This window comes from Bidens hawaiensis, unplaced genomic scaffold (assembly GCF_021521415.1).
Source record: "Bidens hawaiensis isolate Kalapana, Puna unplaced genomic scaffold, B.hawaiensis_p1.1 tig00003488_1, whole genome shotgun sequence".
NCBI lineage: Eukaryota > Viridiplantae > Streptophyta > Magnoliopsida > Asterales > Asteraceae > Bidens > Bidens hawaiensis.
This window is the reverse complement of record NW_027491195.1, coordinates 751,048-772,387: the sequence shown is the minus strand read 5'-3', so window position 1 is coordinate 772,387 and position 21,340 is coordinate 751,048. Positions and strand designations below refer to the sequence as shown.

The 21,340-nt window shown below is 35.1% G+C and overlaps 1 pseudogene; it reads left to right on the top strand.

Annotated features, from left to right (window-relative positions):
- The first annotated feature begins 19,428 nt into the window (after positions 1–19,428).
- Positions 19,429–21,075, top strand: LOC143623486 (U-box domain-containing protein 40 pseudogene; annotated as a pseudogene).
- Positions 21,076–21,340: the final 265 nt, after the last annotated feature.

Sequence of the window (21,340 nt, the reverse complement as noted above, 5' to 3'; positions counted from 1 at the left end):
TGAGGATGTTTAAGTTCGGTAATGATGATTAGATGGATGTACCCTTTTACTTTTAGAAAACCTTTGGTATGACTATCATGATTTTTACTACTGATATCTTTTACTTAAAACTTGAACTCACTCAGCTCAAGCTGACTTTGTGTGCATGTTAGTGTAAGTTTCAGGATTTGAAAGAGGATGCCTTATTGCTTGGACGTGCACGGAGCTACTTGGATGGTGAAGGGCATACTGGAAGGAAGAATTGTTATGAATAATTTATTTCAAGGAAACTTATAAAAGTTATATTTACTTTGGATTTTGGGCAAAATTCCCGGGTTTCGGGAACTTATTTCATTTTTCATGTTTTCCGCAAAATTGATACTCTGATACGTTTGTTTTAATGGAAGAAACGGTTTTTAAGTTTATTTAATTTTACGAGTGTTATGAATGATTACCAACTGTGGGGTTCCCGGGGTTCGGGGCCTTACATAAAGGTTAGCAGTTCATGGCCAGCAGTTGCATCCACCATTGAGTCAATGTGTGGGAGTAGAAATGGGTCTTTTGGACAGGCCTTATTCAGGTCTGTGAAGTCCACACATACTCTCCACTTTCCATTCTTCTTCTGGACTACAACTAGATTGGCCTACCATCTAGGATATTGGACCTCTCTTATCATCTTAGTTTTGAGCAGCTTCTGCACTTCTTCTTGTATGATAGCGTTTCTCTCAGGAGCAAACTTCCTTCGCTTTTGATGTACCGTCCTGAAAGATTTATCTATACCAAGTTTATGAGTAATTATGGATTTAGAGATACCTGTCATATCTTCATGTTTCCAGGCGAAGGTAGAAGCTCTTTTCTTTAAGAAGGATAAGAATCCTTGTTCGATATCCTCAGACATACCCGATCCTATCAAAACTTTGATCTCAGTATCCTGAGGATCCATGGATACTTCCTTCACATCCTGGTCCCTGGCTTGCAGAACCTCCCCTGGTTGTTTCTATAATTGCTATGCTTGAGTAGGCTTTGTAGTCCATTTTATTGATGAAGCATAACATTCCTTGGCATCTTGCTGATCGCTTTCAATCATGATTAATCCCCAAGGACTTGGGAGTTTCACACATTGATGATAAGTTGAGGGTACTGCCTTCATGCTGTGGATCCAGGGCCTGCATAATATCACATTATAACAAGATAATGAGTCAATAACACAAAATTTTCGTAGAGAGTTAGTTCCCTCAATATATATTGGAAGTTTGATTTCTCCCAAAGTATTCTTGGTCTTGCCAGGATTTCGGGATAATTTCCGTTTCCCGGATATCCATCTTCTTCAAGGCATCCATTTGGATAATGTTCACGGAGCTTCCTCCATCGGCGAGTATACTGCGCACAAAACAGTTAGCTATACATAAAGTGATTACCAAACCATCATGGTTGGGATCCACAAGATCACATCGATCCTCCTCGTCGAAGGATATGTTCCTTTGAGTTGTCAGAGTGGAAGTGCGGAGAGCTCTTTCTCCGTTGTCCGTCCTTGTTTCTTTGGAATGCTTCTTAGCTGCTGAATATGAGGTTTCACAGATGTCAGATCCTCCTGAGATAAAGGATACAACCTTAGCTCCGGGTGGAGGAAAAGGTGCCCTTTCTGGTATCTTGACAGGATCTTAACTCTTGTTCTTGTTTCTTCCAAACAGTTCCTTCAGGTATCCTTTTCTGAAAAGGTATCTTATTTCCTTCCGAAGTGCTATACAATCGTCAGTGCGATAGCCAAAGTCTTCATGGAATGCACACCATTTGGACTTGTCTTTGCTGGATCTGGACTTTTCATTTTTCTTGGGCCATCTGGCCTTGTCACCTAAATCATGCATGGCACATATTACACCACCAATATCAATGTTAAAACAATATTCGGAGATTTTAGGATACTCCTCATCATCTTCGTCTTTTTCCACGGCGTTTATCCTGGGATTATTTTGTTTGGAATAAGGCTTGGGCCTAGAGAACTTCTGTGGAGAGTCTAATTTCCTGTTGGTAGACTCATACTTTGGGATAACCAAACTTCCATGAGCCTTCTTATTATCCTCTAGCCGAATGTATCTTAACGTCCTGTTTCTGACCTCATCAAGATTCCTGCATGGAGTCATGACAAGGTCGTCATAGAAAGGGGAATCCTTCTTCAACCCCATCTTGAAGGCTTCAACAGCAGCCGCCATGTCGAGGTTAGGAATATCCAAAGCTTCCCTACTAAATCTAGTTATGTAATCCCTTAGGGATTCATTGTTATGCTGAACAATTCTATATAAATCACCTGCCATATTCTCAAAAGATCTGCTACACGAAAATTGATTATTGAATAAGTTAATCAAATGAGCAAATGAAGTAATAGTATTGGAAGGAATACTTAATAACCATTTGAGAGCCGGTCCCGTTAGTGTTGAATCGAATCCTTTGTATAGATAGGCTTCTTTGATGTCAATGGGGATGGGGTTGATCTCCATCCTTTCTCTATACTGAGCTACGTGTTCCTCAGGATCCGTAGTGCCATCGTATAGTTTTATGTTGGGCGTCTGGAATTTCTTGGGGATCTCCACGTCGCATATAGGCCAAGTGAACCTGAATAATCTGTGACTGCCTACCGGAACTTCAGCTATGGGACGGATTATCCCAGGGATATTGGAAATCATATCCTTCATTTTCTGCAATTCCCTGGCTATCTCGGGGGATATCCCCTTATCCTGCACAGATCCACGGTTAATGTATAAATTAGCATTAAGTAAACTGTTACCGATATTGTGGTTAGGTCTCTGGTATCCTGAGCCTTGACGACTAGTTCCTCCATTGAGGGTATCCTCAGGATGAGGTGATGTCTGCATAGGGATATCATCCCCAACATGCACTTCAGAGGACACCATGGGAGATCCTGATGAGAATATGCCGGCTGGCATGGTTGTACGAGGCTGCATGTTGATGGAGTCTGGCCTCGTTGGTTTGGGTAACTTCGAGGATACTTGAGGGTAAATTCCCCAGTATCCTGGTTGCTGCTGAGACGAAGTCCTTGTTCATTGTGTCCCCAAGGATCCGGGATTCTGAAGGATAGATGATCCTGGAGAATTAAAATCAAGAACCCTAGGCATGATTGGAGTAGCCTCTTGCCCTGGTTTCTTCTTGATCCCTTCAATTTCCTTGAATAGCCTTGAGTTGGTCTTCTCTTGCTTCTCCATGTGAGTTTTGACATGTTTCATCAAAGCAAAAATGTCACTGTTAGAGATAACCGGATCTGCCCGTGTAGAGGATCCCGCGTATGGTGGAAGTTCTCCTCTGGGCTGAGTGTTCTTCTTCGGGATTGGTGGAGGTCCAAGGTTGGCACTTGAAGCAGTGGTGACCACCAGAGCAAAAACAGAACTGGTTTTGGTTATGAGGCCATAATGAAGGGAATGAAAGTGATTGAGAAGAAAGTAAATGGTTTTAAAGGATTGAAGCACCGATGGCCCCACGGTGGGCGCCAAATTGTTTTTGTCAAAAATTAACAAAGGTGATTTCGTAACCAAATTAGTGAATGAGGCTCGATGCTTGCTTGAAATGAATGCAAAAGGTGCTAGAACACAAGGATTTGTTGTGAGGAAAAAACCCGTTATCCCGAAGATAACAAGAAAAAAAACCCCGGGTGGTGAAAACTATCACCACCAGTTTATTAATAACAAAAATCGATTACGAGTGGTGGAGCTCAAACTGGATCGTGATCACAGAGTGCGAGTACTACTAAGTCTCGAGTGATAAGAGTGTGTGTTATATGATCAAGTGAGCTCTATTTATACGAGTATAATAGCTAACAATCATTCCTATAAACTTGGAAATGGTAGACCAAATCCAATCAGCCGCTAATCACTCCGTTAAGCACGTTTCCTTTTTAGGCATGCTCTATTAACCGCAAGTCCGTGTCTTTCCTTCTTGGCCACATCCTATTAACAGCAAGTCCGCGTCTTCAGGCAATCTTGATTAACCTCTTGAACTGGTAAACAAGGAAAGGCTAGGAACAAATTGTTAGTTATACAACATATCAAGGATACCTTTTACCTTGGAGGATACCGTAGCTTGAAGTTATCCTGAACATACTGCTTGCCTAGGATACTAAAAATCCGAGCCCTAACAATGGCAAGATCACAACATGCATAAGTGACTAGATTCTCGCCAAAGATATCTAATCACGTGACTTGTTGGAAAGTTAGTATGAAAGGCACAAACTAACCACCTAAAGTCATTCAAGCAGGACGAGTGACACGATTATATCAATGTTTCATGATGGTATGGACTAGTTTCCTATCACGGTTGACTAATCCAACAACTCTTTGGAAAGATAACATGAAAAAACACATAATCCACCTAAAGTTGATTAAACTAAGCAATAATCATGCACTTCTTCAACTTATGATGTTCATATCAAGATTACATAAACTAGAGGTTCGTGTCAACAAACCTTAGATAAACATAGCACTTAACATGACAAATCATAACAAACACTTTGTCTTTCCAAACATAAGCATAAGGATGCACATTCAAGAGTTTATCATGAATAATCAATAATCAAGACTTCATTCACCATTCCTAGTTCAAAAGCCATAGACTAGCATAAAACTATACAAATCCATGAATGGATGCTTAAGTCATGAGTTTTCCAACATTACATAACCAAACAACTATAAGTCTTGAATATCATGGTATAACAAACCTTTAAATACACAAAACCATTGAAGAATAATAATGAAATTGCTAAAACACTAACACAATCCTTGCCAATAATCCATAAATATCATCAAATATTACTAAACTTCATCTAAATCAAAGTGATAACAAAGAGTTTAGTTCATCATGAGCTCAAGAACAACATACAAGCTTGAAAAGACAACAAAATTCATGGTAAAATCAAGAAGAATCAAACCAAGAATCCAAGCTCAATGATGGATGATGCTTCTCTTGATGTTGGAATCCTTCAAAGTGCTTGCAATTGGATGGAAATCACCAAGGCTTGGAAGTTAAACAGTGGGTTCAAAACTCCTTAGGACTCCCCTCTTTCTTTCAACGACCTCCTTTTTATTGTAAAAAGAAGACATGATAATGTTTGTAGAGAGACATGGTCATGTTCAAGCAAAATCTAGATCTAAGCATCTGATTGGTTCTTTTGTCTCCTCAGTACAGCAATATCTCATCTTCAAGGAGTATACACAGGTGCCTACTGGTTAAAAGAGTAATCAATAGTGTATGCAACTGGCTTAATGCTGAATATGGGAACCACGACTTCTTTTGGAGTAAATGGCAGTAGCTGGTTTGCCAAGAAAGTAATAACATGATCATGTTATTTGAAAGACATGATCATGTCTTCTCATGTATGTCAATTTCCTTCATAGCACTCCGGAAATTCCATAATTCAACAACAAACCCTGGAAATTCACAAAATCATGTATAATTCCACTAATTTTCATTAAATTTCCACTTAACATGTGTGAAACGAGATAAAGAATGTGCAATAAATATGTATAATTTTGGGCACATCAGAATAATTGGATCTTCTCGTCTAGAACAAGACGTTAATGTGTGAATCCTAGCAATGAAAATATATACTAATTAACACAAAGCAAGGGATTTAAATGATATGACAACGAGTATATACTCAATAATGCAACCGGTACATTCAAAGTGTTTAGGTTTAAACATGGTGATCGATCAATTTATTGAAGCATGTAAGGCATTATATGAAAATAAGATCAATGTATTAGGAACAAAGCGACAATACCGAAGCGAAACAACACAACAAACACACAAAGAATGTAAGCATGCGGTACATAAAATAATAAACGGCCAAAAATTTCAACGTGGTTCATTCCTAATGAGAGACCTACATTCATGGGTTACAACTAAGTTGTTTCATTAAGCTAAGACATAAGATTACAACTACAATAGAAGGATATATATAGATTAAGGTTTTAAACTTGGTGGCTAAAGTCATGTGTAACGGGGGTATTGTATTGATGGATAAAGGGCCCGCTACACAATCCCAAGGGCATTATAAGAGCATTGATGTTTTTACAATAAAACCCACATATGTATTGAAGTGGTAATTATTGAAACGACATTAGTCATTACATGTGTTTTTTTTTAATTAAAAACTGTAACAATAAATATAGTATTTATATATTTATTTATGTGGTCATTATTATAATTTATATAATACTAGTTTTTATTCCTAATATTACGGGGGTTGTGTTTCATTTTTCGTGTCTAATAATTATATATTTTTTTGGATTATAATTTTATTTATTGTAAGTAAGCTAATAATATATTTAAGGTTTGATGGTTAAATGGTTTCACAAATAAATTAGATGCTATAACCTGTTTAAAAGCTAAGTGAGACTATCATGACCCGCTTATTTTTTTACTATTAAATTGTTTCTTAATATAAATAATATGTTTTTTTTAAATTGGATATTAATTTTCAGCGTATCCTTATTTTATAAGATTTTCATATCAAATATTTGGTGAGATTAATTTTTAATATAATGAGATGTTATAACCTGTTTAGGGTTATCAGGGTTTGGTGAGACCCATACCCATGAATTCGGGTCAAATGCATGAGAAGCCTCAATTTACAATTAAAATAATCTGATAGCTTGCGAGAATGTAGGAAGTAACCAGAGAGCTTTTAAATGCTTCGTTTATATATTTTAAGATTATATCAAAATATTAATTATACCTTATTATATATTTATTTAGTAATTGTTGATTACCATATTACCTTTAATTAACTAAGAAAGGGTTTCCCCTTGGATGTATATAAAGGGAGAGATAGATTAAATCATATCTAAGAGCATTCTTATCCAACCCCTCATTTTATGTGAGGGGTGTTTTTATAATTTAGAGAGTGGTTCAGGGTGTTGTGAGTGAGAAGTTTTTATATTTTAGAAAAAGTTGTGATTTTTCTGTATATTTGAAAAACTACTGTTCACCCCTTATAATTTTTTAATATATTTTGAAAGTGGTTGTGAGTGAAGGAAAGAAAAAATGTAATGATAAAAGGTATAAAAAGTATTATTTAATTGAAGTAGAAAGAGAAAATGTAGTGAGTTTTAGTGTAATTTTTGGTTTAGGGATATGTGGTGGGATGAAAATGCTCTAAAGGGAAACTCAACCAAGCTGACAACCATGTCGTCTACATCCTTCTTTGTTGCAGTTACTACTCTCCCTACTGTAAGAAGGTCATAGATTTAATATTTATCATGTATTTTATTGCTTAAATGAAGAACCGATCAACAAAAACGCGATAATGATATTACGAAAAATACCCCTTAAGATACATTAACCATTACATATGCATAAGAAAACTAATAATATGAGTCCTAACAAATAATTAATCAAACCGGCCCAATAGCCCTTCTTGTCACTCGAACCGAAAACCCAAAATTAAACCCAACAGGTTTCACCACTAATAAAATGATGGTCCAAAACTCAAGATTTGTGTTACATGATTCAAGGAAGTAAAGAGTCCATACATGATTTGAGTGTGCTAATACTTAGCGTCACGAGGCCGACAAATATTAAATTACCTTGAAGTATTGGTTAAAGATAAATAAAGACAAAAAGATTCAAGATAAGGATAAGGATTAGGAAATAGGGTAATACTCGTTATCCAAGTTGGTAATTTTGTTTTAACGTATTACGAATAAAGTCAGGTTACCTGAGTAATCCAATAACAAAAGAAGACCCCTACATAATCACATACATCACTTGGATCGTTCGGATTATTCCATTTTAACGACAACTCAAGTACTTATCTACTTGTAATTAAGTTTTGATTACACAAATAATGTATTTCATGTCCGGATTTGAACTTTAGTCTTCTTTCCAAAGTAATTAAGATCCTCTACCATCCATCTATAGCTGGAATGACAATTATATTTTGATAATTAAGGAATTTTATGTTTTATGTTTTGAATGATTGCTATATTTAGATAATTAATAGTTGATGACGATGTTATATATTTTGGACGATTGAGTGTCTATTATTGTATATGTTAACAGGATATATATGTTTTGGTTATTTAGATAAATACTTGAATGTTTAATAATTTGAAAATAATTAATATATTTCAAAGGAAAATCAGGAAAACAGAAAAAAAAAATTTAAAAGATAACGCGGTCATAAATCAGCCGCATAACGGTCTCATGATGATTACACAGTTTTTTGTGACATCATTTATGTTTTGCAAAACATCATTTGCGACCAAACTTATGACATAAGTGTGGTCGCAGCTACACAATTTTGCAACCGGCTCACAACAAAAGAAGCGCTAACAAAAATATGTATAGCTAAAGGGGATTTGTCTTGGAAGTTGTTGTTGTTGTAGAAGTATATATTTAAATTGTTAAAAATATGTGTTCACAGTATAGTTTTAATCATCTAAACGTTGATTACCACAACATTAGACAAATTGCACAAACAGAACAAAAAATCCAAGGAAATACACTAATTATTTATTCATCTCACTTGATTTGCGATAAAGCAATTATGATATGATAGAACTTTAGATTACGGAAACATAAATGTTGAAAAGAAACTTCATACTAATAATGTCGTTGAGGTTCTTAATGCATTTGTCTGGTTAAGGTTACTTTCGGGGTTTTAATGTAATAGTTCGGTTGTTGTATACACTCCAAAAAAAAGCTATGCATTTGTCAAACTTCTATCAACATTGCTACCATGATTGTGGCTCTTGTACTTTGAAAATGAGTTGTGGTCATTTTTGTTTAACTAAAACTTGATATATGTGCAAACGTGAAACACATATTAATGTAGAATGATATTCAATAATTAGCCGAAGATTTAATATTTATTTTGAAGGCCAAATTTTAAATATTAGATTACCAAACCATGAACGTATCATATGGACGAAGTCATAACTCATTAAGTGGAAAGGGTGGTCAATCTTTTTCTTTTTTTGAATAGCGTTTGGATCCCCTGCCAATATCTGAGTGAGCCTTCCTGAGATGGGATGTCAACAGTCCATACTGATTTTGACGCTTCAAGCCTGACCCACTCAAGAACACCATCAAGGAGGAAACTCGCACCACTGTGAGAAAACCCCCTTGAGTCAGGTTTCGAACATGAGACCTCTAGGATCCCAAGCCTTAACCATCATCCCCATGCCATTGAGCCAAAAGGCCAATGACGAAAGGGTGGTCAATCTAACATATGTTAGTTGGTCGCTAGTTGTGGTATTAAGTTAGGAACGATCTTGAATCTATGCCTCACTCTTCCAATTTGATATAGTTTAACCCTTCCCTAGTCTCATATTTTATGCTTCATGATGCTAGGCATCTAGTGCGACAAGAATTGGCTGGCTCTAAGATTGTGTCATGAGGGAGCCCGGTGGGGCACATTTTTTTAGGGACACAAAAAGTTTTTAAATTTCTGATTATATATATATATATAAAATACCCAAACGCTTATAATCTTACTATTTTGATAATACTCAAACATCTTTTAGATCTACTTTTTTTAGATTAGCCAAACATTTATAGGCCTATTAAAAATTGAAAAGAGCTCATTACTTTTAACTAATCAATAAAAGTTAAATAAATAATAAAAAAAAGAAAAGAATAGGTGAGATAACAATAAAGTCGACTTTGAACACCACCAATCACGGTAGCATCTGCAAATAGGAGTTTTTCGAAATTATAGTTATTGAAATCTTATTTATGATTCACAATGCCTCAAGAAAGACTTGGCGGGTTGGTGATGATAGCTATCGAGAACGAAATATTAGACAACATAAACTGCAAAGAGTTGATTCATCAATTTGTTATCAAAAATGTTAGGAGAGCTTCATAAATCCTCGGTTAGATATTAGCCTATTTAGTATGTTATAAGCTCATTCAAATACCATGATTTTGCTATTTTTTATGTTTATTGTCACAACTTTAATCGACGTATAAAAAAACATGTTTACATTATTTAACACGTTAAGGATTAAGGGGCCTTTTTTTTCCTGCTCGGCCTGGGCAGGTGAATTTTCAAGGCCTACCCTGCTATTGTGTACCATCACCGTATAAAGTAATACAATTCAAGAGACAGGTGTTAATGTTAATAGCCACACTTCTCACATGCATGCCTACTCAACATGTTTCATATGCTTTTCACTCGTTATCATCATTATTTTTTAAATTAATTAAATTACTTAATTAGTTAAGTAATTAAGTATATTTGTATTTAAAATTTTAAATAAGTAATTAAATAATTTTGCAATTAAATAATTTAGCAATGCATACTTATCTATCGACTATTTTTTATTTATAACGGCTACTTTTATCGTCTATTATCATAATGGCTATTTTGAAAATAATCATAATTTAGGCGTCAATACCAAACTTCTCTATCTTTACTTCTCCACAATGTTCAACTTGCAATAACTCCTGGTCGATCAACGAAACAACATCCAATTTTACGTTTGTATTCACGTACATGTTGAACAACATGATTATGAAAACCTGCCAGAAATTTATAGTCGATTGAATCTCAACCAAAGCTTGACAGAGCTTAATAGAAATTTCATACCAAAAATTTGATAATAATAAACAGTATAGCATTGAACATACCTAGAAAATGAATTACATCTACCTTGTTAATGATTGAGAGAAATCTCTACAAGCTAACTGTTTATATCTCATCTTCTTTTATCTATTTGATTATCAAAGCAACTCATGAATAAATTAAATCAACAAAAATGTAGTAAGTACAAACTACTTAAATATTTTGAATTGTTAATCAACAAAAAGTTCCGTTAACGAAATTCTGAATAACTTCAGAAATATGGCTCCAAATTGATTTGATATGGTTTATTTTTTCCCCAGCCTCATGTTTTATGCTTCATGATGTAGGCATCTAGTGTGGCAGTAATTGGCTGGCTCAGAGGGTGTGCCATGAGGGAGCCCAGCCAGGGCACACTTTTTTTCAGAGGTACAAATATTTTAAAATTTTTTTGATTATATATATATATATATATATATAATATCCGAAAGATTATAATCCCACTACTTTATAATATTCAAACACCTTTTGGACCTATTTATTTTTATAGATTGTTGGGGACACCCCAAACACCGCTTAATACGCCGCGTATAGCATTATACGAGACGTATATAGTACGAGGTGACAACCTAGGACTGTTTTTTGCAGGCCTAGGTTGACTGACACCTAATACGCCGTGTATAGAGCTATACGCGACGTATTAGGTGGTGTTTGGGGTGTCCCCAGTACAATTTATAAAAAATTAGGTCCAAAAGGTGTTTGAATATTATAAAGTAGTGAGATATAAGCGTTCAGGTATTATATATATATATATATATATATAAGCAAAAAAATTTTAAAAAATTTGTACCTCTAAAAAATAGTGTGCCCTGGCTGGGCTCCCTCATGGCACACCCTTAAAGCCAGCCAATTACTGCCACACTAGATGCCTACATCATGAAGCATAAAACATGAGGCTAGGGAAAAAATTAAACTATATCAAATCAATCTGGAACCATATTTCTGAAGTTATTCCGAATTTCGTTAACGGAACTTTTTGTTGATTAACAATTCAAAATATTTAAGTAGTTTGTACTTACTACATTTTTGTTGATTTAATTTATTCATGAGTTGCTTTGATAATCAAATATATAAAAGAAGATAGAGATATAAATAGTTAGCTTGTAGAGATTTCTCTCAATCATTAACAGGGTAGATGTAATGCATTTTCTAGGTATACTCAATGCTATACTGTTTATTGTTATCAAATTTTTGGGTATGAAATTCCTATTAAGCTCTGTCAAGCTTTGGTTGAGATTCAATCGATTATAAATTTCTGGCAGGTTGTCATAATCATTCTGGGGAGTGAGGTCGATGTGTATTCGTTGTTCAACATGTACGTGAATACGAACATAAAATTGGATGTTGTTTCGTTGATCACATAAATCATTTAAACACATAAAACATGCATCTTAACATACGCTAAAATAAAGGTTACCTCTTGGCGTGCAGCTACCCGTAGTTGGCATTTCTAGTCTTCATCCCGTTCAGAGTTCGAGTCCAAGCAATAATAGATGCCCGAATCTCTCGAACAATAGCTCTGATACCAATTTGTAAAACCCCAAAACCCAGAAGTCAAACAGTTGGGTAATCATACCATAAGTTAAAAAAAATGTCAAAGTTGAATCTTATTATAAAATAAATCCAAAGTAACATGCAGCGAAAAAATTTTCGAGTGCAAATCCCAATCCCAAAAAAAAAAAAAAAAAATCAACTAAAATTCTTAAATTAAACGCAATAGTCTTTGCAATAAATTGAAACAACTATTTATTTTAATAATAACGCCTTCAACTGAAAATGCCTCCAACAGAGTCGGGTAGCCTCGAGCAAGTCCAAGCAGTGTTCCATTTCTCGTCTAACCTGAAATCAATCTAACATGCACACAAAGTTAGCTTAGGCTGAGTGAGTGCATGTTTTTAGAAATGAAATTTATTAGAAGTTGAGTAATTAAATAATATGCGATTTTCGCAAATAATAAGATAAAATAATTCTTTCCTCAGTCAAGCAAGTAACACGGGTCTCCTGATGTGACATTCGTCAATTTCGGGTCTTGTTTGTATTCGTTTTTGTATTTGTTTATTATGTAAACCGACCCGATTTGTAAACCGAAGCTTATGTTATAATCAAAATGATGGATTTATGTTACAATATTGTTTCACACTTGTTGGGTCTTGAAAACATCATATTTTTATTTTTATTTATTTATTTATTTATTATTTTTTTTTGTTTTGTGTTTTTGTCTTGATCCATTTTGCATGAAAACTCTTGTGTCTCACACTCATATTTGACCACTGTAGAAACGTGAAATGAATCTGACCTGACCCATGACGATGTTTCCACGGACTTCGAGATGAACGAACCACGACTTGCTTGCTTCTGCTCCGACCGCTGCTGTGATCTGCTGTGACTTTTGGGGGTGTGGAGGTGACCGCTAAGAAATCCAGAGGATCTCTTGTTCACAGACACAAAAATATGGTGGTGGCTCTTATTGAGCTGTTTGCCAACCCTTGATAAGGAGGTGGAGACCTCCTTATATAGGGAGCCTCATGGCCACCATCATGGTACCCTAATGGGCCTAGCCCAGTTAGGGTTACCTCCACAAAACCCCCTTAGCCCAAAAACAAATGTATTAGCCTATATAATAAAATAAGCCCAAAACACAATAAATTAGGGTTCTTAGTACTATACCCCGACAGTGCCTTTTTGGTTTTAACCATTCATCGGTGACCTTGGAAATGTAGGCCTAATTCATCTATTAAATGTTTAACATTTCAATCTTCACATGGAGAAACAATTAATATTTGTCTTTTTGTTTTTGGAAAGTAGTCAAAGTTAAAGCTTATTCTAAATTGGGAGTAAATTAGTTTTGCATATGTGATTGTGATCGCTTTGTGTTCGACCGGTGTCTAGTGACTAGTGGTTATGAGCTCGGCTAAAAAAGTTGGTGGCACGCGGCTTGCTCAAAGCTTCCTCGAAAACAGTTCGGCTCAAAAAAAGCTCGAATCTAAACGAGCCTGCTTAACTCGGCTTTGATTTCTAAACAAATCAAGCTCGAGCCAAGGTTGGCTCGGCTAGTTAGCTTGGGTCGTTGGCTCGTTTAGATTTAATAATAATAATTATTATTATTATTATAGCCTACCGAAATAATCTCTACCCTTGATCCAAGGTAAGACGAATGTTTACTAAGCTTTGCTGATAAATATTGCAAGCTTCATTTGTCTTTTTGAGAGAAGCTTTTCTTACACTCTTGACTAAGAAGAGCTTCGAGTCTATCTAGAGCGTTAGTTGCAGGGTTTTTGTCGCCCGAAATTGACTTAGTTTTAGTCAAAATTGCGGTATATTATAAAGGACTAAAATCGAGGCGAATATCTACCTATATTATTAAAGCAACACAATTTTTCCACTTGTCAATCAATTAGACCCTCCACATAGGCTCCAAGTGTACAAGTTTTCATTTTTACAATTTTTTCTTAATGAATGATAAAATGAAAAATATGATGTTGGTCGGAATTGAACTCAATACCTTGCTTTTAAAATATTTATTGCTTACCAACCCATATAGGATTAATTGATGTTAATCTTCTCTTTTTCTTAATTGGTATAAATTCACAACCTTTCATTTTATTACTTTTAAAATGTAAATACAAATTATTCTTACTAATTTATGTATTTTAGTAATTTTTTATATCTTATGAATCCATAAGATATGTTAATATGTATATTATTAAATTTAACTTTTTTATTCTACTTTTTAACCACTCGTGTATCACACGGGCTCTATCCTAATATATAAATAAAGGATAAAGAGTGAAACTCATTTTTAAAAAGAAACCATGCTATAATTTAGATAATTTGAAAGGGAAAAAAACTGTAAGTTTCTCTTTGTTATAAAACTTCAAAACAAAATATATATTGTTTCCATGAGTGTATACTATGCAAAAGAGACAAGATTGAGGAGTAAGCTAAGAATTAAGATTAAAAAAAAACAACTAAACTCAATTATTAAAAACTATAATCATTGGTGCAATCAAAATTCTTAGCAACCAAGCAAAGCATGGATAATAATACATTATGCATGGATACATATATTAGTCTTTTGCATTTTAAATTGTGACCATGTTTTGACTTTTTAGTCTGTGTAAGAGTAGTCAACTCTCCCTCTTTCGAAAATAAGTACAAACCATAAAGCATTTATTATACTACAGATTATTAAAAAGGTCGATCGTTTAGCTCATCCCATATATTTGTATGAAAAATTATTAAAATAGACACGCTTTACCAAATTCTTTTCGAAACATACAGTGCTTCTTATCCTACAAGTCCATAGTCATCCTTATTTTAAACCAAGAACTTATTTTAAACCAAGAACTTGTTACATGTAATAATTCGGCTAAACATGAGACTTAGCTAGCGTTTTAGGCATCGAATCTCATAAACGGTACAATGGTCCCATCATCTGAGCACCCAAAGAGTAGCACATGTATATTGTTAGATTAAACTAGCCTAACAATCTACCTCCTTCCCCGACTTCGCCACGTAAATCCTTATGATAATTTAGCCGGCCAAATTGGTCTTCGGCTTAACCGTCATGTCTCTTTTCTTTCAGATTCTTTTCAATTTTGTACTTATTAATATGTATTAAAAATGAAAACTTTTTGTATTTTTGAAGATTTATAAATAATAAAAATGTCTTGAAATTTAATGGTTTTTATATTGGAATCAATTAGATTTGTAATAAAAAAAAATAGTATAATTGAGCATAACATAGTTTACTAAAATCGCGAGGGTTTCTGTTTATGCACCAAAACATAGGGAGCTCTAGTTAGATAGTTCGTTTATTATATAGGACCCGACTATAAACTTTTAACTCCTGTTTTGTTTGTAATCGCTCTTTTCAATGAACCAAGCTTCATTTTGTAAACAAGCATGCATCAATGCATGACCTGATGCTGGCAAGGTGTTCCATTGAGTCAAAGAAACTGGGAGTGCAGACTTGTCCCAACTTGCAAGTAGTTAAAATAATAACGTTTTATAATTCTCCCAAGTCTTCTATCGTAATTGTGTTGTACATATCACACGAAAGAAAGTGCAAAGATCGGTAATTACAATTCGTATTAGAGGCAAATGTGTATGTTATATATCAATAGACAATAGGTAGCGGGTGAAGATACACAAGTTTCGGTAACAATGTGGATGCTCTTACATGTTTATTTCCCTTTTTAATAGGTTCTTAGCCTAAAAGTCCTATAGAATTATGTAACTTTGTATCTTGCACTACTAATAAACAAAAATAATGATAAATATATGTTATAATCACATTAAATCTTAATTTCTAATCTCCATTCTCCTTAATTCATGCTATCCATGGGTTATGGGTTGAAATCATTTTGACAACTGGGTTATAAAATAGTCAATTTTCATTCTAATATTCTAATATATCATCTCATTCATACTAGCTATTAATGTGTTATGGGTCAAAGCCATTTTTGCAATTGAGATATAAAATAGTCACGAAATTAAAACTAACATATTGATTAAAGATCAAACAAGTAGGAATAGGAAAAACAAATAGAAAAATAGTAAAGAACAATTGTTGTTTTATTCCTTTGATGTCCATTTTTTCTCATGAACATTATATGTTGCATTATTCAGGGGTAACGGAAGACATGGTCTAAATTTGTTTATATTTGATGACGATTTGAATATTTGTGATAAAACAACAAATGCTCTGTATAAAGAGATTTTATCAAATTTATAATTTTGAGATTTCAGACTTCTTATTGTTTGTATAATATATTTCATTTCTGTTTTACCTTTAATTTTGTTCGTTTATTTCAAATAGCAAACCTTATTTTTTTTATCATTTAACAAATCCCGTGTAATACACGGGTTCAAAAGCTAGTATACTCTATATCTACATGTAGTGGGTGAAGAACATAAATCAAGAAAGAACATAAATCCTGTAACGTTTCGTTTTTTTTTTTTCAGTTTCATTGTATTTGTATTTTATACCTGACCCGGGTTTGTTATTCGGGTTATCCGCATTAATAAAATCACGTATTTATTGAGTATCTATGGTTATTATTTCATGTCGGGCCATTATGTCATGTGTAATCATTAATTTAACATGTTAAACCACATATGTCTAGATTAATATTTTAACATGTAACATAAATAATTATGGTTATCTTAAATTGATTTTTTAGTCCTAAGTATTTTTACTTGGTATCCTCTTATTAAAAGAAAAACATCTTTCTAGGATATTACAACACAATTTTTTCTCCAAAACTTACTTATTTGACCCTCTCCTAATCACAAATATAAATGTCCTCTCATTGTCATTTTTTTTCCTTTGCTCATTCATCTTTTCTTCTCTTTCTAAAACATTCCTTCAAGTAAGTTTATAATTTATGTTCTTCATATTTTCTCTGTCTTTAGTTATGCTTTATGTTCTTTGTTTCCTCGTATTTTTCTTTTTTTTTTGTAATGGTTTTAAACCATCATATAATCATGTCTATGATCCCACCTAGTCAATACACCATGGTGTATTGGGTGGAGCAAACAACGAACATAAGTTTGTAAGATGATATTTAATTGTCACACCTTAACAAGTTCTTATGTACTTGAAGTTTTTGTTTTGTTTAATTTATTATGATTCATGAACCATAAGTATTTTGATGATACATGACCAACATATTGTATTTATCATACCACAAGTGGTTTTTTTTCTTATAAAAATCCATTCCAAAGCATTAAAAACAATGTTATTTACAATGTTTCAAATTTGACAGCATAATTGTTCGACAAAGGTTAAGCAAAAACTTGATCATAGCAAAATGGAACGATATGAAGCCAAAGCCTATCATTAAATCTATTGAGTTACGGTTCTAACGACTATTGGTAGCGTAGGCCATAAGCCCTGCAACTTAGAGAACGAAAGTCGGCGTAGAATACACTATAATGTGGTTGTTAGCAGTTTTTGACATGCTTTCATGGGGATTTCAAAATTCAAGACAACATTAGAGAGGGCGAACAAAGGGACAAATAAGAACGAATAACTTGAATGCTACAAGAGACTTAAATCACTATTTTGATGTTCTTTGGTTTTCAATTCCATAATGCATCATCATTATGCGCAACCATGGGTGGCTAAATCTTTCGTGGCTGCATCTAAGTCTATAGTTTAAGTTTATTTGATAAATTTAGTCTGCAATTGTAAGTACCTTTGACGCACTTTATACTTTTTGAAGTTTCATGTGTTTACCAAAATTCTATGATGAGCGAATCTAGTACATGTCTTTTCATAGTTTTACGCCGTTTGGTGGTTTTCATTGAGAATAAGGTGTTATGATTGCGAGCATCGGATATGAAACGTTAAGACTATCATTGTTGGTTGAAGAGTCCATGAATTATCCAATGTATGATTGTGTTAAACTAAACTATGTCTATGTAGCGATACATGAATTCAATATCCAAACCATAACCTTGGTGTAATCTGCTTTTTTATTATTTGAATTTAATCGTTTAGTGTTATTCTTGTTAATTTGACTTTGCTTCAAGTTAAACAACTTAATCAAAGAATCAATTTTTATATTATATATATGAATTAAACAATGTTAAACACTAACCATAAACTCTTCATCGTTTGATACAATGTTTGCCATAACTAGTTTAAGATATTTAGAAATGAAATTCTCTATCTTTGATTGGTACCTCGACGTCGATCACTTTGAGACAAACGAATGCCCCTCAGTCCTAGTGTTCACCCGAAGAACCAAGTATTTTTCTAATGGATATTAGACTACAAAACAAAATCTACCTATTGTTGAGATCTTTGTATTTAATACTAATCAGGTAACCGTTGGCTCGTCCACCTATGTCAGAATTCCACTTTCGTGTCACGGTCTTTACGGCCTAGACGATTGGATATCATTTGGTCCAACCAAACCTTCTGCATTATTGTATTAACCTCTTTCCTTTGGCTTAACTTCATGTTGGTGTAACTCGACTTCATGTCTGGCTTCAACCTTTACGTTCCTCTCTAGGACGAATTGTTTGCCCATTTCCCAGTCCCAAACGATACTCTATATTCCTCATCCGAAACTAATAGTACTACACTTCTACTTTACAACAAACAAGTTGGCACATTTGCTTATAATATTGTAAACACTAAACAAGTTGTTAATATCACAAACTTAATTGAAAGTAACAAAAACAAAGATGACTGAAACCATATAAATGCGACCTAAACAAAATATTCATAATAAAAAACAGAAGGAAAACGGTATTTAACTCTTGCCTCTATTGCAAGTGACAAAAATATTTGGGGTAATAATAATAATTAATAATAATTTTTAACAGCCCACAAATTTTATAATGGGCAAAGTTAGAATTCACCATATCAAGAACATTCGTCTTTCGATACGAGAAAAACCTTTACTTAAGGTTAACACCCGTGAACACTCGTCATAATGAAAGACAATACGGTAAGATAAAACCCGTTCAGTTCAAAGGTTTAACTAGTAAACGCCACTTAATCACTTGTTCTTCCATAATTACCCAGTGCCACCAACTATAAGATAGAGAAAGACTTGAATTACATGAAACACTAATTCTTTTTCTTTCCATTCCATCACAAACAAGAGCATAATAATAAATAATAAATCGAATTATGATGAACTCAACATCTTAGCTTTACGTGTTTATACTACCCATAAATCCCAACCCATAACCTCCTCTCTGATTCTCTTTCCCAATATGTTCTTCTTCTTTCCTCTTTCGATTCCCTTTACACTATCCCTTCCGATCAACAACCAATAATAAATAATAATACTCCGATGGGCAGCACCAAGCACCGCTGGAGATTCAGTCTCCTCCGATCACCTTCCAATCTCCGTAAACCCACACCACCGCCGGAATTCATCTGCCCCATCTCCGGCCACCTCATGGCCGACCCCGTAATCGTCTCCTCCGGCCAAACATTCGAACGCAACTGCGTCCTCGCATGCATCTCCCTCTCCTTCAAACCCAAAACCATCCTCACCACCGTCGATTTCACCCCCGTTATCCCCAATCTCGCCCTCAAATCCGCCATTATCAACTGGTGTAAAACCAACTCCTACCTTCCGATCCCAAAACCCATCGATCTCCGTTCAGCTTTAGCCATCGTACAGTCGTTAACTAAAGATTCCCCAAATTACCCACAAATTAAACTTTCCGGTTGCTTGTCGTCCACGTCGGAGGACTCCGTTGTCGCCCCCGTGGCCTCGGCGGCGACGACGGCGGTCACCGCAGTCGATTCGTTCGCTACTCGTACGTTATATTGTTCATCTTCTTCGTCTTCGGAAATCGATAACTTAATAGAAGAGGATGAAGAGATTATTAATCAACTAAAGAGCGGGTTAATTTCCGACCAGGAAAACGCCGTCGTTTCATTAAGAAATATAACCCGAACGAAAACGGATACCCGGATCCAGTTTTGTACGCCGAGATTATTATCGGCGCTTCGGCATTTAATCGTTTCGAGAAACTCTACCGTACAAGTTAACGCCGTTGCGGCGTTGGTTAACTTATCGTTAGAAAGCGCGAATAAAGTGAAGATCGTACGGTCAGGAATCGTTCCGCCGTTAATAGACGTTTTAAGAAGCGGCTTCGTTGAAGCGCAAGACCACGCCGCCGGCGCGTTGTTTAGTTTGGCTTTGGATGAACAGAATAAAACGGCTATTGGAGTACTTGGCGCGCTGACGCCGTTACTCCACGCGCTGCGGTCCGGCTCGGAGAGGACACGTCATGACTCCGCGTTGGCTTTATACCATGTATCTCTTGTTCAAAGTAACCGGTCAAAGCTGGTCAAACTCGGGTCGGTTCAGTTGTTTTTAAACATGGTCAAGTCGGGTCATATGACGGGTCGGGTTATGTTGGTGTTGTGTAATTTAGCTGGGAGTGTGGAGGGCCGGGCCGCAATGTTGGATGGTGGTGCGGTGGAATGTTTACTCGGGTTATTGAGTCGGGGTGAGTTTGACTCCGAGTCGACTCGGGAGAGTTGCTTGGGGGCTTTATATGGGCTGAGTCAAGGCGGGTTAAGGTTTAAAGGGCTTGCGAAGGAGGCCGGGGCCGAGGAATTGTTAATAAAGGAACGAGAAACGGGAGCGGATAGGTGTAAAGAGAAGGCGAACAAGATTTTGGAAGTGATGTTACAGAAATATGAAGAGGAAGAGACGGTTGATTGGGAGGCGTTGCTCAACTCGGACGAGTTGAGTCGGTCAAGATTTGAACTTGTTTATGGTAACGGGTCGGTTTAATGTGGACTCATGACTGGACCAAAGGTTTTTAGTGGGCAGTTTTTGGGTTTTGTTACTTTTTATGATGATGTTTGTGTAATTTGGTGAAATTTGGGTTGTTTTGGACAACCCTTTTGTTTGTGTGCATATAGAAAACATAGTGGTGTAAATAAAGATTTTGGAGTGGATTCATTTGGGTTGGAACCGATGTAACTTTATGAATGTTGGTGATGGTGTTTATACATCGGTGGGTTTATATGGATGTTAACATATTTGTGCATTAGGGAAAGTGAATACAGTGCTGTTAGCGTTTAAGTTTACGTGTCAAAACCAATCAAAACTACATAATTTTGATTAAAAACCCCTATTTAATTTACAATCCCTTCAATATTTACAAAAATTCCATATCTTGACTTAGGACTAGACTATCTGTGCAGACTGTGCTTTTTGAAAGGTGAAACAAATTTGG